The sequence below is a fragment of the Cydia pomonella genome, chromosome 2, assembly GCF_033807575.1.
Source record: "Cydia pomonella isolate Wapato2018A chromosome 2, ilCydPomo1, whole genome shotgun sequence".
In the NCBI taxonomy this organism is placed as follows: domain Eukaryota; kingdom Metazoa; phylum Arthropoda; class Insecta; order Lepidoptera; family Tortricidae; genus Cydia; species Cydia pomonella.
Window position 1 is genome coordinate 23,522,048 of NC_084704.1, and position 12,826 is coordinate 23,534,873.

General features: G+C 36.4%; 1 protein-coding gene across 1 annotated transcript in view; it reads right to left on the minus strand.

The window, feature by feature from the left end:
* Positions 1–9,053, minus strand: part of LOC133534664 (protein expanded) — a 30,046-nt gene extending 20,993 nt beyond the window's left edge. Inside the window, exon 1 of the mRNA XM_061873875.1 lies at positions 8,588–9,053. The gene's annotated coding sequence lies outside the window, so the exon portion shown is untranslated. The remainder of the gene's footprint in view (positions 1–8,587) is intronic.
* Between the last annotated feature and the right edge of the window lie 3,773 nt (positions 9,054–12,826).

Below are 12,826 nucleotides of genomic sequence, written 5' to 3' on the forward strand. Positions count from 1 at the left end.
GTGTATAAATCAAGTAAAAACTCAAATATTTTGCAATTTCGGTCCAGTTTTTATGGTTCTGTAGCCAAATGGCAAAAAACGGAACCCTTATGGATTCGTCATGTCTGTCTGTCTGTATGTCCGTCCGTATGTCACTTTTTTCCGAAACTATAAGAACTTGTTGAAACTTGGTAAGTAGATGTATTGTATCTTTGTGTGAAAATATTAATGCTGTTCACAGGAACCGCATTAAGATTTTCAAACAAAAGTAGAAAAAAAAAATTTGGGGTTTCCCCACACTTAGAACCGAAACTCAATTTTTATTTTTATCAAATCGTGTAGGGGTATCTAGGTCTTCAAAAATGATATTGAGGTTTCTAATATTTTTTTTTTTCTAAACTGAATAGTTTGCGCGAGAGACACTTCCAAAGTGGTAAAATGTGTCCCCCCCCCCCCCCTGTAACTTCTAAAATAAGAGAATGATAAAACTAAAAAATATATATGCAAACTTCCACCGAAAATTAGTTTGAATGAGATCTAGTAAGTAGTTTTTTTAATACGTCATAAATGGTACGGAACACTTCATAGGCGAGTCCGACTCGCACTTGGACGTTTTTTTAGATACACCAACTCCCATATGAATGTATAGGAATACAAAGTTACATTTGCAGTGAATGAATAAGTGTACCTGTATGTGTGTAATATAATCAAATATTTATATAACTTATATACAGTTCAAGAAGTAGAAGGCACCGGAAAGCAAAAAAAAGGTAGGACTATCTACAAAAAAAAATGATGCCATCAAAAATATAACTTCTAAATCTCGCAACTCAGTTCTTCTACCATAAAAAGTGGTGAGATCCATGTAATACCAAGTTGGTTAATTTATTCAGTCTCTACTTAAGGGACCTTCTGTCTGAAGTTATTATTATTACATAATTAACTTACCTAACATCTTATAGTGACCATATCAATATGAAAAATCTTTTATGTTTTAAATATATAGAATGACTTGGCCATCGCATGAAAACACAATTGTATCTCAACTATCTCACGAGTAATACTTATGAAATAAGTTTGTTAAGTTTATATTTATATTTAAGTTCTGATACATTTAGGTTTAGTGTTTAAGTTTAGTTTTTAATTAATTTTGAGTTTAGATATGTATTTCCATGAAAGAGTTGAATTGTGTTTGTTAAGTGCGATTGCCTAGTCAATCTATTTATTTTAAAAAATAAAAGATTTTTAATATTGATATGGTCACTGTAAGATGTTATTAGGTTAGCTAATTACGTAATAACTTAAGACAAAAGGTCCCTTAAGTAGGAACTGAATAAATTAACCGACGTGGTATTACAAGGATCTCACAACTCTTTACGGTAGAAGAACTGAGTTGCGAGACTTGTTTTTTTTTACAAGTCATGTTTTTGATGGCATTAGTTAATTTAGGTATTTATGATTATTAGGAAATCACACAGGAATCAATCAGGATTATTGGAGTTGTCAAGCGGACCCCAGGCTCCCATAAGCCGTGGCAAAATGCCGGGACAACGCGAGGAAGAAGAAGATGATTATTAGGAAATCGATGGAAGATACTATAACAGCTCTCACTTCGGTAGTTGTAGATAACGTTGATGATAAGAATAAATGCTTGGCAGTCTTCCTAGACCTAAAGAAGGCTTTTGACACCGTCTCTATTCCTATCCTTATTCAAAAACTTGAAAAGTTGGGGGTTAGGGGAACTGCTCTGTCCTTATTTAAAAGTTACCTTTCGGACAGGAAGCAACGAGTTAAGCTGGGTGTGCATGTTAGCAATGATGAGTATGTATCGCACGGAGTTCCGCAGGGTAGTGTCTTAGGACCAACACTACGAGTATTTTTGGCTTACATAAACGATCTTTGTGACATGACAATAACGAATGCTAAAGTTCTCTCATATGCAGACGATACAGCCATAGTCTTCTCTGGTAAAACCTGGATGGAAGCAAAAACATGTGCTGAACAAGGTCTAGCTCAGATTTCTAGATGGTTAAAACTAACTCTGTTAACGCTTAACACAGATAAAATAAAATACATGTGTTTCAGCATCATGAAATCCACCCAACCCAACTTTGATGTAGATCTCAAAATCCATACTTGTGACAGAACGAGTCCCAATAATTGTAACTGCCCAATCATTGATAAAGTAATAAAAAATTAAATACCTAGGAGTCACCTTAGACCAGCATAATTGGTACGCTCACATTGACCAGCTAATCTGTAGGGTCCGTATGCTGCACTGGATTTTCAGGGCGTTAAGGTATATTGTACCAGGTAGAGCACTAACAACTCCGTCGAAACAACGGAATATACTGTCAGAAATTTACACATCCCTGGTACAGTCTGTCTTGGTGTACTGCATATCTGTCTGGGGTGGAGCGGCTAAAACTCGACTAAAAAGAAAGAGCTCAGCGTGCACTCTTAAAAACAATGTATTAAAAAAAAACCGTTTTCTGACAGAATCATTATACCAACTAAGCGACCTATTATCAATAAGGAAAATATATATTCTACAAATCACTTTAAAAAAACATAAAACCCTTTCTTACAGTGCCGACTATGGCTCCAGAAGGACAATAAAAAAGTGGCTGTGACATAATCGGACAGACAGACGGACATGACGAATCTATAAGGGTTCCGTTTTTTGCCATTTGGCTACGGAACCCTAAAAACGTTGCTAGTAAGTATAACTAAAACTAAAACCAAGTTTGCGCGCTCACAATATAATTTGAAGTCTAGTTACATTTATAACAAAGTCAATAGATGCCTAAAACATTTACCCAAAACTTCACTACGATTGCAAATCAACAATCATAAAATGGTTAAAGTCGGAAAGCTACGAGGAAACAGAAGACTTACAAAATTAAAATATACTATATCTTACTAGAAATTCACACATCAACTTACTAAATACATATATATACATACACAAACATACTCTCTCTCTCTCTCTCTCACACACACACACACACACACACAATTACTGGCTCCATTATTCCTTTATTTACTATTTTCTACTGCATGTCTGAAAACCCCGATACTCACCTAGTTCTATAAACAATTGTTATATGTGATTTTAATTGTATACATATCTTATATTATTAGACTTACTTAAACTAGTACTTTAAAAAAAAGTTTATTTTCGTGTGACAATCTGTAAATTAAGGAAAAGCGGTGTTGCCCAATACAAGCAAATTTTGCTTACCGGGTACTCGTAGCACTATCCCCTACTTTATAAACACCTGTATATTTTACGAAAATAAATAATTTTAATTTATTTAATTAAATTTTAATGATACCTATTCAGTTCTAAAGTAAAGCCACCTATATTAAAATAAAACAATCTACAAAATCACATACTTGTTTTTATGTTACATATTCTAGGAGGCTTCGCCTCAAACTATTTTGCCTGTTTCATTTATGCATGTTCAGCATAATTATACATTACGCAGTGATATAAAATAATGCTTGCCTTGAAAAATTCACAAATTTTATACTTAAACCTAAAACCACAAGCACGTATCGTTTCATCTCCAAACACTTCATATTAAAACCGTATGATCGTTGGCAAAACCAGTCAATTTTGTAAACCACAAACGTAACGTCGCGTTGTCGTAGATAGCTATGTCGTAAACTTCAACTCTGTGCTATCGATGGAATGCGGTCGCAGTTGTAGCTTGAAGAGCGTATAAATTATGAATCATTCACTTTATCAATAACCAATGTGATGAACAAATAAATTTGTATAAAATACATACTTCGACATCATAAGGTAATGGATGTGACTGTATCTGTGTCGCCATTGACCTATTGCGAGTGAATATCTGGGCATTTTCAGAAAAAAGTGTACCCTGTACTTTTTTTGAAAACCTAACAAACTTTGGGTTATTGCTACTCAGAATCACGAGCACTATCGATTTAAACAATAAAAAAAGCGGCCAAGTGCGAGTCGGACTCGCGCATGAAGGGTTCCGTACCATTTAAGACGTATTAAAAAAAAATCTACTTGCTAGATCTTGTTCAACATTTTACCACTTTGGAACTGTCTCTCGCGCAAACTATTCAGTTTAGAAAAAAATGATGTTAGGAACCTAAATATCATTTTTGAATATAGATACCCCACACGTATGGGTTTGATGAAAAAAATTTTTTTTTAATTTATTGACGTATATAAAAAAACTATTCACTAGATCTCGTTCAAACCAATTTTCGGTGGAAGTTTGCATGGTAATGTATATCATATATTTTTTTTAGATTTTTCATTCTGTTATTTTAGAAGTTACAGGGGGGGGGGACACACATTTTTTCACTTTGGAAGTGTCTCTCGCGCAAACTATTCAGTTTAGAAAAAAATGATATTAGAAACCTAAATATAATTTTTGAAGACCTATCCATAGATACCCCACACGTATGGGTTTGATGAAAAAAATTTTTTTTTTAAATTTTTATGACGTATTAAAAAAAAACTACTTACTAGATCTCGTTCGAACCAATTTTCGGTGAAAGTTTGCATGGCAATGTATATTATATATTTTTTTTAGATTTTTCATTCTGTTATTTTAGAAGTTACGGGGGGGGGGACACACTTTTTACCACTTTGGAAGTGTCTCTCGCGCAAACTTTTCAGTTTAGAAAAAAATGATATTAGAAACCTCAATATCATTTTTAAAGACCTATCCATAGATACCCCACACGTATGAGTTTGATGAAAAAAGATTTTTTGAGTTTCAGTTCTAAGTATGGGGAACCCCCAAAATTTATTGTTTTTTTTCTATTTTTGTGTGAACATCATAATGCGGTTCATAGAATACATCTACTTACCAAGTTTGAACAGTATAGCTTTTATAGTTTCGGAAAAAAGTGGCTGTGACAGAATCGGACAGACAGACGGACATGACGAATCTATAAGGGTTCCGTTTTTTGCCATTTGGCTACGGAACCCTAAAAAAGTGTCCCACTTTTAATTGTCAGTTTTGTAACGCAGTTAACCACACATGTTGTTGTATGGACCGTACAAATGAATTGCGTATGGAAAATTAAGGCAAAATGGGTAATTTTTTTTTCTGAAAACCCCATCTACAACCAGCAAGTAACATTACTTTTCAGTTTATATATCTATATGGAACGAAGGAATGACAATAGTAAGTAATTAAAGTGGAATTCGATGGTACTTTGGTGGGTGTCGATGGGTTTACAATGTGATTTTTCTTTGCAATTACCTACTAATGACGTAATATCTACAGAATGATGAGCCAACTTGAGTCAATAAAAATGGTCATAGATATTGTCAAATTGTCACCTCTCTAAATAACATTGTTTTCTATATAAATAACTATCAATCAATGGAAATTATAGCTAACCTAACCATTATCTAAGAAATATCTAAATTATATTTTTAACATCTTTTAAATTAATATAAATTGTATTCGAATGACGAACTTATTTTTTTTTAATATTAAATGTTATTACTTAGCTCTTAAATGTATTGCAATACCCTCACAGGGTTGTGTTGAGAAATGTAATGTGTGTCTTAGGATAATCTTCTAATGATTAATACATAAGACATTAATACATAACTCGTGTCGATTTAAAACACTCCCTTCGGTCGTGTTTTAATTTATCGCCACTCGTTTCGAATTTCCTATTTTTCGCACTTGTATCGTAATGTACTATTGCAACGTTCATGATTCCATTTTTTGAACCTTTCTCTTTCTCAGGTTTCAATACTCTCAACGATATAAGCACAAGAGGTAAACAACATTTTTCCGTTACCAATTACAAATAGGTAACTATTGTTTTGTGATGAAGTGGATAATTTTTTATAATAAAATATGACAAACAAAAAAAAAGTACCTATATCGTCGGGGATAATGCAATACCGCGTGCAGTTAGGTCCAATTATATATTATATTGTCTGAATTTTAAACTCTTTCGACTTTGTTATCCCCGATGCTGTGTTTGCTGAAGATTTACATTAGCATCATTTAGCTAGTCGATTTCACACCATTCCAAGCTGTGACGTTCAATTCTCCGACGGGTTTAGCTAGCCTTCTGACGTAATGCTTTTGAGTAAACACCTGAACTATTCGGTCACATCCGAATATCTTAGTCATTTTTAATGTGGGTGTATTTTTAAAGTAGATAGATATAGATAGTACAATGTGTTTACCTTTAACAGTCGTGACTCAAAGACAGATTTTATGAATTTTATTTTCTACCTTGGCTTGTTCATACTTATTGTACAATAAATTACATGGATCTCACTACTTTTACGGTAGAAGTACTGAGTTGTGAGACTTGTTTTTTTTTATAAGTTATGTTTTTGATGGCATCTCATTTATTTTTGTAGATAGTTCTACTTTTTTTCTTTTCCGGTACCTTCCACTTCTTGAATTCCATTATATTATACATATTATACAGATACACTGATTCATTCACTGCAAATGTAATGTCTTTGTAATCCTATACATTTATATGGGATTACAAGGTTATTTATGTAGTTGGTGTATCTAGACAACTGCTCCGAAATTGCAAAATATTTGAGTTTTTTCTTAATCTATACACCAAACACTAATTGTATTCTAAATTTGAAGCTTCTATGTCTGCTAGAAGTGTCTTAGAGTTTTGATGATCGGTCAGTCGGTGAGTGACAAAATTAAGAAACTTTGACTAGTGTTAATTCTTAAACTACTGGTTCAAATTGAATGAAATTTGAAATATACTGTGTTTATACAATGCCTGCTTGGTTATTGAAAATTTAGGCTTCTAGTTTTATCCACAACGAATTTATGGGGGTCGAAAATGGTCTGTACTGCTTCGAGAAAAGGATGGTACCACCGCTTTCTTGCTCGACTTGGAGGGAGATCCCTATGCAGGTGACAATTGAAAGGGACCCATCATTAGGTTAAGCAGGAGTCGGCCAACTTAGTAAGTTTCCTTTCCTTTTAATGTTTTTAATATATGTATACATAAATTAGTTCACAAATCGTCATCACCATACATGCAGTATCATCATCGTACATATAAGAGTCATTGCCATCGCATGGTTGCCGTCACCATCTTACGTTCTTATTTTCCGAAAGCGATAACTTCAAATTTAAGCCATAAATTATTGGATAAATACCATAAATATGCCACCTATTACTTTAGATAGCTTGAATCGTGTAAAAATTACACATTAAAAAAATTGTAAGGTGAAATTTTTAGTGATTAAATCCACCCCGTAGCGCCTAGTTAAGAAACTAGGCCGATTTTCATGAAAGACGTATGATACAATATAATATATTGTATCATACGTCATTCATGAAAATCGGTACTATATACTATTATATAGTACTAGCTTTTGCCCGCGACTGTCTGGGTGGAATTAGTAATTTGGGGACCGTAAAATAAGGCTATTCGGTGCGATTTTTAAACTCCATATTTTATATCATAAATAAATGTTTTATATATTGAATGAATTGAATAAAACGCACCATTCTACATCATTGTATGTAGGCACTACTCATGTTAGATCTGTTAACTGAACACAGAACGAGTAATAATTTTCTAAAGAGGTGTTTTCAAATACCTACCTCCTGATTGGGGCTTTATGGAAATCGATGGGTCACATTGATTATTACGTACATCAATGATGGGTCACTGGTTTTGACTGAATTTTGAAGCTTGTGTTGTTTTAAACTTGACTAGACCCATTTGAGACGCGGCGTAAAGTGGTTTTCATAACTCAGTAATCGTCACCATTGTTCTTTATGGATCCTATACTTAATGCGAAAAAATTACCATGTTCCCTTTTTCAATATAAAGATTTATTTTCAAAACTCATACTGATTGATACCGACCCATATGGCTTATACAGTGCACACCCTGTATATTATGACACTTATAGGCGCTGTATGTATCCCAAACATTCTAGTTTACCAGTGGCGAGCGCCTATACAACTTGATTCTTTCTTGATATTTTGTGACAATTGGCCATCATAGAGACCTCTATAAAAAGTAAAGGAAGCCAATCTAAATTGGATTCGAATCCTTCAGTCACAAACACAAAGTATCTTCATATTAGTGTGTTGTGTACCTACCACCAATCGTAGTTAATTGCTATATTCATTAATGAACTGCTTTTACTACCTACCTACTAATACGTAGGCACGTTATAGGCATACTTAAAACCTATTCGAGAACGTACAGAATCATACCTTTCTGAAAAACGAGGGATTACTATAATTGATTAGGATAATTATTAGATAGGGTAGTATTGGTAGTCGGCAAAGTCTGTAGGATGTTGCTACTTTGTGCTGTTTGCCAATTATCTATCTGTATCAAACAGTAGAATGCTAGAGCAGTTGAAGTAACGCAAGGCTGGTTGATTAGATGGTGAGCGTGGCTGCGATGGTGCTTGCCGCTTGCTCCAGAGGAAGGGCGCGCGGGCGCGGGGTCAGCGGCCGCGGCGCGGTCGGCGCGGGTGCGCGGAATTCGAGCTATGCGTATGAAATGAAAGTGGCCGCATCGTGAAAGCGCGCGCATCCACCATCCTCGTACTCGACGTAAACCAAAGGATTGAACTCACCATGAATAGACAAATCCAAAGTTGCTGAACGCAATCGCACTATACTCCGAAGTCAACCGCATCCACTGGCACTTCACTTCACTTCTACAATCGCGCGATCTCCTAAAAAAAAAAAAAAAACGAACGTCAACGCGCGCAGGCGACTAGAGCGCGCTGGGACGACTGAGTTGGTTGGGTTAGTTGAGCGAGGCAGGCGCGTGGGTCGGCGAAGGCACGCGCGGGGCGCGCCGCAACTTCGGCTTGGTGGAATGCGGCAAGCAAGATAGTGGCGCGGGTACCGGCCGGGGCTCGCTTAGGCTGGAGCCTTCGTGCCGCGGCTACGCGACACGACCCCGCGCCGCGCCGCGCCGGCGAAGCTTGTGGCGCGACTACGGAATGCGCGCACACAACCAACCTCTAAAATAACTTCAAAGGTTTCCGTGATCTAAAGGAAGTCTACAATTCAGTGTAGTTTTATTATTTGGAAAACATTTAATTTAAGCCGCCTGCCTATAGATATAAAACCTAACTTAAAACAGCGCAAACTTGGGAGATACTAAGTAATGCTCATTTGGGCTATGAGCTACTTGAATTATCAAAGTTGGATTTGTAATCATTAGGGGAAACTGAGGAGACTTGATCCTGGGGTCTATTTTGTCCCCAAAATTTAAGTTAGGCACGTCGAGTTCATGTACATACAAAACAATCTTTAGAAGCCAATGCCAACGTTATAGAAGTGACGGTTAGCTACAAACTCTGAATTAACTGTTAACACAGGGTTAAATTTTACTGGTAACCCTTGGTCCAACCGGTTAACCCCGAGTTAGTGGCTAACCCTGAACTGAACGCCGCAAGTGGCCCTAGGACACTGACAATATCGTCTTGTAAATATATTTTTGGAACGATAGAAAATGCACAAACATCTTTAGAATTTCAAACATTCTGTATGTATGAAGGTTATTATTTTAACTTATTTAGCAATTATTTAAACTTTTCATAAGGAACCTCCAATGAGAAAACAAAATCACCCCTGCCCCTAGGATAACCCCCCAATCAAAGATGTGTAAAGTGATTAAAATTTTTAGAATGTGGTATCAAAACCACAAATGGTCAAGACATATTGATGTTCGAGAGTCATCTTCCTACTTACCTACTCATCAAGAGTTCAAGACTACCTATGTAAGGAGCTGCCCAACCAAACACAATGTTTAAAGTTGCGTTATTACCTACAGTGAGCATCCTTCGGAATCCATCATCAAACCAGCTGATTGATGGTGTTATAACATTGCACTGTCACCAAATACATAGCACAATCGGATATGCTTAAAGAATTTGATCAAAACTAACCAAGCAAACTGCCTAACGCAACATCGTCACTCATCAACACTTCATTACCAACTTTTAATAAATGAGGGCTACCGTTTTTGTCTGCTATGTTTATTATATAATACATTATATTTATATAAAAGTATTTTAACGTAATTGTAATTCATTAACCGTTTCGTAAGTTAAAAAAAAAACATACCTAATCTCTAAATCATATGGCTCACATTTACAAGATGTGTTAAGGAATACTTACAACTTTTGGTTCGTGAATTTGCAATTGCAATTTGCATTCGTTTGCAAATTGAGACTGGGTGAGGGGTAAATTGCTTCAATTTTTGAGCATTTATAAGACAATATGTAGAGCGAGAATTATTCGACGGTGTGGGTTCAACAAAAAGATCGCATGTCAATTAATGCTTGATTGCCGTTAAAATTTAATTAATAATTTATTAACCATCAACAGTGTAGTCACTTTTAATTGATTGAAGTTGACATGAATAGTTTCGCTACTCACCGCCGCATTGTTAATAGCCCATTACTTATCCTATCGTATACAAGATGTCGCTGATTCCTGTAAACTTATGTTCTGAAAGAAAGGCGCTTTACTCTATGCCGTACAATACCCTTTCGTACGTCAAACATACCAAGATGGTGCCTAAGCCAATGACAAAAAAGTATGTATACCATAGTCTAGCGATAAAATCAACATTTGTCAAAATTTAACATTATTAGCAATCCACAGTTACTTAGGTGACAATCAAACCAAACCACCCCAAGTTCAGTTCAAAGACATAAACCGTATACCTAGTAGTAATAAATAAAGTTGATTTTATGGAGTTTTTTTCAATTAATGAGTTTTAGTTGTTCCAAATGATATTATCCACAGTTGATAGAATCTAAACTTGATACAATCAACATGCGATAGAATCAAGTGTTAATTTGATGTGGACGCGAAAACTGACAGTTGTGCATCTCGAATAAGGCCCCAGGAGCATATATTGTCAGCCATCGCCTCCCGCCTGATACTTTGTCAGATGATATTAATAATTTAAAAAAATAGTCAGCCGGTTGTATTGCGGTGGAAAAATCGTCAGATGATAACATGAAAACTTTAAAAAAAAATCAGTCATCGCCTCCCGATTGATATTGTGTCAGATGATAGTTTCACATGAACATTAAGTAAACTGTAAGTAAACAATTCTTCACACGCTGCCCAGGTTGACATAGCCCTCAACGAGTCCTGCCGCCTGGTAACTGGTTGTCTAAAACCCACTAAACGTGACCACCTATACCAACTGAGTGGAATTGCACCGCCGGACATACGCAGAGACGTAGCCGGGGCTGTCGAGCGCGGAAAACAACTGCGCGACCTGCGTCACCCCCTGCACAACCACAAACCAGTTACTGCAAGGCTTAAGTCCCGGAAGAGCTTCGTTACAAATTCAGCTCTGCAGCACCAAACTCCCCAGGAGGCTCGCCTAAAATCATGGAACTCACAACTCAACGACACGTCGTTACGCATACCAGCTGCGGAACTCCTGCCTCCAGGGGGAAAGGAAAACTGGGCAGTATGGAAAGCCCTTATAACCGACTTCGAACGGGAGTTGGTCGGTCAAAAGATAATCTTCTGAGATGGGGTATTGGCCGACAAGGTGATATTTTCTGCGAGTGTGGAGTCCTCCAAACAACAAAACACATGATCGAATGTTCCCTGTGCTCAACGATGTGCACTGAGGAAGATCTCCTGAGGGCTACACCCAGAGGGATAGAAGTGGCAAAGCATTGGCAGACAAGAATTTAATTTAAAAAGTTTGATCCCTTTACACGAATAAGAAGAAGAAGTAAACAATACGCGCCTTGCCACTATTTATGTCCGCAAAGTATGCGTAATGTGTAATTTGCGTAATCCGTTTATTTGAAACGCCTGGTGGAATGCTAAGTGCAAAATTTCATGATTTTGTTATTAGACGCGTTTTACCTACCAATAAAACGCATATTAATTTACTTACCTTATTCGAAGCTTATTAATTGAGAGAGGCACATCGTTTCCCGCCATTGTATTGCTATCTCTTTCTAACTTATGGCTATATTTCACTCTTTTTTCCCCCACCGTTAGTGGACCACCACCTGGCAGTGGGGATGAGTTTTACTTAAACGAAATCCCAGAATGGCTCGTCATTGGCTCGAAATTATTTTAATGCCACCAGGCAGAGTTTACTCATAAGCTTCGAATAAGGTAAGTAAATTAATATGCGTTTTATTGGTAGGTAAAACGCGTCTATTAATTTGACTTGACCGTTATTCGAAGCTTATTAATTGAGACCTGTTTGTTATCGCCTGGTGGTGGTGGAAAAGAAGACGCCAATGTGACCTTATAACGTGATGATAAATTTGACAGGACAGAAGTGTATTAATATCTTAGATTCTGCAATTAAACATTTACTTCAAGAACATTCTATATATTATAATAGACAAATTTTTATCATCACTGTTTTATTAAGATTAGATTAGTTTTCTACTTAAGTGTGATACTGAATCGACAGTAGAGGATATAGGCATCACTTCATGCCTATAATATCGACAGAAAGTATTTTCTGAGCGCCAATTGCCACGCACTAGAATGTCTTCTACAGGGAAATTGTCCACCCAATGTTTTGATGCCACAGCAGAGCGAATGCTGCCTGGGGATGCAGTAATGCCTACTTCCTTAAACAAGCTTTTAATCCATCCCGAAATGATCGTTCAGGAAGCACATGTTGGCTAACTCACGCCTACATTTTAATAAGGAAATAGTATGCTTCACCCAAAACACAGGATTCAAGTTTTGACAGCAGTGTTGCAGGTTTCTGCAACAATTCCCATCCCGACTGCCTATAATCAGCGCAGTCCGTCTTAGACCCAAATGTCGGCCAAAAAACAATAGCATCGGCAGAT